We start from the raw sequence: 6273 nt of genomic DNA, 5'->3' as shown, positions 1-6273 counted from the left end.
ATTCACAAGTTAATTCTCGGTAAGTAGGATAATGCATATCAACGAATTTTCTCATGCCAATGTCATTTAAAAACTGTTTTACAAAATCATACAAAACCAAACGATTCTAAAGTAGGGCGGTGTAACCACCGTGAAGGAATTATCTCGCGCCCGACTAGGTTTTCTAGCCGCTCCTTTTGCTCCTGGCTAGCGATACGGATCGTCGGTCAGTACGGGAGTTGCAAATCAGGATCATATTCCTCCCTCGAACTAGAACTCCTACCGAAAATGGACCGAACCCTCTTTGAAGCCATGGTAGAAATGGGTATGAAATTAATTTGAAAGAAATTCGAAAATTTTTATATAGAAATGTAGAGGATGAAGAGGGGATTACAAATATGTAAAAAGTTTTGGAATTGGGTGAGAATTAAAGAAGAAATCTTAGAGAGAAGGTAGAGAGAATTTGAGTTGTAGAGAGAGAAATTTATGAAGGTAAGAAGAAATGGAGGAAGAAAGAATAAAAGAGAGAAGAAAAAGAGGCAGACGCCCCTCGCGCCCGGTCGGGCGATCTGGATATTCTAATCGAGCAGTCCTCGCGCCCGGTCGGCCGGTATGTCGCCCGGTCGGGCGATCTAAGCCCGAATTTCCTTCAGCTCTCGCGCCTGGTCGGGCGATCTAAGTATCAAATTTTTGCCACTTCTCGCGCCCGGTCGGGCGGACAATTTTGTCCGTATACTACGAGTTTCGCGCCCGGTCGGGCGCTCATCGCCCAGTCGGGCGAAATCACTCGATTTTTGGACCTAGCTCTTGCGCCCGGTCGGGCGAGCTTCGCCCGATCGGGCCCAAGGCTAATTGACGATTTCACTTGCTTTCTTCTTTTCTTCAATTTCTGGCTAACTCTTTTCCTTCAAAACCGTACAAAAACTCATAAAACTCGTTAAATTCCGTCATCTCTCCTATCATAAGAAAAAAGAGAAAAAACTAGTCTAAAATGCATTAAAAATACGAGTTGTCTCCCGCAAATCGCTGGTTTATCTAGGTCCCACACGACCTTCTTACCAAGTACAAGAACTAGGACCCTTGGCCTAACGCTTGATCGGGCGGTTTCTCACCTGGTCTGGCGGTATTTTGGCTACGACGCAGCTTCCTGACATGCTCTGTGGGACGCCAATTCATCTTATCTGGTGGATCCTCCTTGACTTGGGTAGGGGGTTCTTCAATGCTACGCACCAAAGATCCTTCTTTGATCGAGGGTTGCTTCAAATTGTCATTGCATTCAACACTTGCAACTCGATCTAGTGAAACACTTACCGTAGGCTCAAATCGCATAACTTGCTTGATTGATTCCACCTTTTCGTCCTCAAAACCAAGACCAACAGTGTAGAGGGCTCTTTCTATTGCATCGACTTCCTTCTGCCATTTGTCTATCTCATCTGGAAGGGATGCAACAAAAGATACCGCCTCCAAGGGATCTTTTTTCAAGAGCTTGGGGCTTGTTAGAATAATTATAAACCACATTGACACTAAAGCATTTCTCTTCTCTCATGGGGCTTTTAGGGGTATTATTAAGATTAAAAATAATTTTATCGTCCCCTACTAATAGTGTTAACTTGCCACTTCTCACATCTATAATTGCTCCTGCAGTGTTAAGGAATGGTCTACCCAAAATAATTGGGGTTTGCATATCCTCAGCCATATCAAGAACAACAAAATCAACAGGTATATAAAATTTACCTACTCTAACGGGAACATCCTCTAAAACACCTAAGGGGTATTTGAAAGAACGGTCGGCCATTTGTAGAGTAATATTAGTAGCTTTTAATTTACCCATATTCAACTTGGAACACACAGATAAAGGCATAACACTAACGCTAGCACCCAAATCACACAATGCATTATCAATCATTATATTGCCTATATGACAAGGGATAGAAAAACTACCCGGATTTTTTAATTTAGGTGGAGATTTATTCTGAAGTACGGCACTACACTCTGCAGTGAAAGCTACTGTCTCTACCTCACTAATAGGCCTTTTTCTTGTCAATATTTCTTTCACAAATTTTGCATATGAAGGAATTTGTGTAATTAATTCAGTGAAGGGAACTGTTACCTTCAAATCTTTTACCATCTCCAGGAACTTACCAAACTGCTTATCCAAGTTTGTCTTCAAGTGACGATTGGGGAATGGAAGTTTGATAACTGCCTTTGGAGCATTATTGCTTTTATCTGGAGTAGCCACCTTCTCTGGAGTCGTACCCTGCAATGTAGAATTAGACATATTTGTACTATGCTTTAGCCCTGCAGGGCTATTAGCTACATCGTCAGGTTTAACGGATGATCGGGATAGGATAGGTCGTTAAACTACCACCCTAATCAAATTAACAATTTATAAAGCCTAAACCTACACTAAGCTAGTTAGTAGCAAGTAAAGGGTCAAACCACTAGGGTAGCACGCTAATTCAACATCTAATATCACTAATGCAAGAGTAAAAAAAGGGGATTGTTTTGTTGGTTTTGTTGATTGGAACACTAAAACTACAGGTAAGAAGATGATGATTAAAACCAATAGAAAATGACGCTAGGGATTCGGGGGTGTCCAATATGATTAGAAAGAGGAGGATAATGGTGATTATCATGAAACATATGCCAAATAACACAAGGTTCTACCTAAACAATTCATTCTCATGCAATAGTCTAGGCAAATCAATGAAAGAGGTCTCCCCTAATAAGGATCATTCTCATGCATTCTATTAGTTACAATCAAATAAAGAAAATAAAGAAGCACAATCCATAAAAACTCCACTTTAATAACTCATTCTCATGCAATCATTAAAATAGAGGTGATCCTAATCTAATTCAAATCACTTTCATGCATTTAAACTAGAAAACATCAAATAGAGTGCAACAATAATCCCAAGCTAATAAAAATCATGTCTTTCATCAATATATGGCATAAGTTCAATCCAACCATCATCATTCATCCACTATCAAATCATATCTTCCACCCCCTTCCCCTAGCTAAAAGTTTAGGCTAGAGAAGGGAGATTAACCATAATATCAAAACTAGAAATAAACTCAAGAAACTCAAAACAAAACATGATTGAAATCAATGAAATCAATAATAACTAGATAAACTAATAAGATTGACAAAAATAAGTAACAATAAAACAAATAAATAATATTAAAGGAAAGGAGAAGAGATTACTAAAGAAAGGATTGAAGAAAGATGAAAACTTGGATACTTGCTTGATTGATGGAAGATTAAAGCTTGAGCAAAGTTGAATACAATAAAGGAAGCTTGAATAACAATCTATTTTCTCTCTCTAGATTAGGCTAATGTCCTATGGAATTAGTACTAAGTGTCTTTTTATTACAAAGAGTCCCGTCTATATATATGTGGCTCCACCCAAAAGAAAGAGACTTGGACAACAAGGCGCAAATAAATCGTAAACCCAGCCGTGTGCGCCCGCACATGAGTCCTGCGCGCCCGCACACAATGTTTGTGCGCCCTCTCAGCGTAGTGCACGGCCGCAACTTTAAGGGTACGGGGAGAATGAGCGCGCCTGCAAATGAGGCATGCGTGCCCGCGCATCGGTGTTTGCGCCCGCACACAAGTCGCGCATAGGGTCGCGCAAACTCTCTGGTTTTGCTCTGTTTCTTCAGTCTGGCTGTGCGGGTTCTGACAGGGCTGCGCGCCTGCACAGCCTCACATGTGCGCCCGCACAGAAGCCGCACAGCACCCCGCGACAACAGATAGCTTGGCTTCTTGATATCCTCTTTCTTTCGGCACTTAATACCTACAAAACCAAAGCATGGAGATCAAAATAAAAACAAAGCGAGAAGACTAAGAGAAGGGAAGATAAGGGAGAAAAGGAAAGAGGAAGCAAAACTTAGTAAAAATGCTTAGAAAAAGGGCCAAACAAGCGCAAATGAGGGGAAAATCCTTAGAGAAAAAGGATAAAAGAGTGGCATAAATGCCACTCATCAATGGAATCAAGATTAGCGTTATTTAATAAAACAGGTTCATCAACTCTGGGCATAGGGGGCCCTTCATAGTTTGAACCACTCCTTAGAGTAATTGCATAGGCTTGATCTGTAGGCCTGGTCGGTTGTGCCGGCAGAGCTCCCTGTTGGCGGGCTTGTAGAGTAGCGGAAAGTTGCGCAATTTGATTATCTACAATTTTATTATGCGCTAGGATTGAATCAATTGTCGCATCTCTACTCTCCATATGCTTCTGCATATTGACCAGTATCGTTCTAATCTCTACCAGAGCAGGATCGGAAGATGAGGAAGGTTGTTGTGGTTGGTTCTTCTGGCCAGCATTGGGATGGTAATATTTCTGCTGCTGTTATTGTGGCGCCTGTGGTTCTTGTGGTGGTGGATTTTGAATATTAGTACTCCGGTAGGAAAGGTACGGATGATTCCGATACCCAGGATTGTAGGTGTTGGAGTATGGGTTATTTTGCCTATAAGCTTGAAAGACATTAACTTGCTCCACGGAACTCCTACAATCTTGTTCCCAATGACCTATAATTCCACAATTTTCACAGAAAAGCCCCATTAGCATTATTATTAATTGCAGAAACATTAGCTACATTAGCAGTGCTAAGATTATCTAATTTTTGGCAGATAGAGGTCAATTGAGCTTGCAAAAAGGATACAGAGTCAACACTATGCTTCCCCTTGTTAGCAAAGCCTATAGGATTCCCATATTGGGAATTATGTATCGCCATATCTTCAATAACCTGACTTGCATCATCAACATTAAGATTCATAAATCTCCCACTAGCTGTAGAATCTAAAATTATTCTAGATGAATTTCCAATGCCATTGTAAAAGGCTTGGATTAACTGCCATTGTGCTAAATTATGATGGGGGCATTCTCTTTGTAAGTCCTTGAACCTCTCCCAAGCCTCATACAAAGATTCATCGGCTTCTTGGGCAAAGTTTTGAATCGCACTCCGTAGTACGGCTGTTCTCTCTGCAGGATAATACTTGTTATAAAAATTCAAAACAAGAGTTTCCCAGTCAGTTATACCAAGTGTAGTTCTATTTAATCCATTAAACCACAATTTAGCTTTTCCAGTTAAAGAGAAGGGAAAGAGAATCTCCCTGATTTGGTCTTGTGTGACCCCGCCTTGCTTGATGGTATTGCAGTATTGACAATAGTCGGCAATGTGAAGATTTGGGTCTTCACCCTTGGCTCCACTAAATTGATTCCTCTCTATCATTGTTATAAATTGGGGTTTAATTTCAAATTGTACCCCATCAAGAGCCGGAGTGGGAGTGAGATGTGGAAAATCTGTGAGCTTGGGTTGTGAGTAATCACTAAGCTTCTTTGGAGCCGTCATCTCTGATTCTGGATCTAATGATACCTCTGAATCGCTAGAACCAGTTGGAGGGTCTCGGTGATTATTATTATCACCAGAATTCGCCAGGATTTGCTTGTAAAGGTTTTTCTGTCTATGGAAGGAACGTTCGATCTCAGGATCGAATGGGATGTACCCTGATCTGGAAAACCTGGGCATAAACAAAAAAAACTAAAAGCAAATATGAGATTTGCTTCAAAGAACTAACGTTCTCTGAGATAAAAAGAAATAACCTAGACTTCAAAAATAATCAGAAATAAAAATAAAACCGTTTCCCAGGAAACGGCGCCAAATTTTGACAGGGTAAAGTCGTATCCCCAAATCAAAAGTAATTCCTAAATCCTCTAACTAATGTAGATAGGGAAGCAGGGTCGAATTAACAGAGAAACGGATCTTTCTTTTCCTAATTAACTAATATAATCTAGATTATGAAGTAACCAATATATAAATTTGAATATGAAACTAAACTACGAAGATTAAGAGTAGGGGGAAAACAGTGAATAAAAGGATCTAGGGCATAGGTTCACCAATAAATAATATTCCAGGGTTGAATATAATAATCATTCATCAATGCATAATTAATCAGATCATAAAGGGCTTTCGCTATGTATTACAATCACACAATTAATTTACCGGTATTAAATCTCATCTTTCGAATCTTGACTTAACCATTTATAAATTAACCCGCCTATTGAAACTAGACCTTGACATCAATTCTCATCTGTCGAATCTCGAATCAATATTTTCAAACTCATGCATAAAAGATCAGGCCTAATCTAGTCACAGAGCATTAAATCAATCAATAGGAAATTATTCTAGCATTGACAATCAACAACAATAAATTACCCCTTCATATTATTTATGGATCCCCATAAACCCTAGAAATAGAACTACTCACACATGATAAAAACTAAACTAATCAAA

General features: G+C 39.8%; 1 non-coding gene across 1 annotated transcript; it reads left to right on the top strand.

The window, feature by feature from the left end:
* Window positions 1–4843: 4843 nt before the first annotated feature.
* LOC145556901 (small nucleolar RNA R71) lies at window positions 4844–4950 on the top strand. Its single transcript, XR_014091992.1, has one exon. It is a non-coding gene; the product is annotated as a small nucleolar RNA R71 (small nucleolar RNA).
* Window positions 4951–6273: the final 1323 nt, after the last annotated feature.

Source organism: Chenopodium album, chromosome 8 (genome assembly GCF_948465745.1).
Source record: "Chenopodium album chromosome 8, dcCheAlbu1.1, whole genome shotgun sequence".
In the NCBI taxonomy this organism is placed as follows: Eukaryota; Viridiplantae; Streptophyta; class Magnoliopsida; order Caryophyllales; family Amaranthaceae; genus Chenopodium; species Chenopodium album.
The sequence above is the reverse complement of the archived record's forward strand: the minus strand, read 5'-3'. Positions and strand labels throughout refer to the sequence as shown.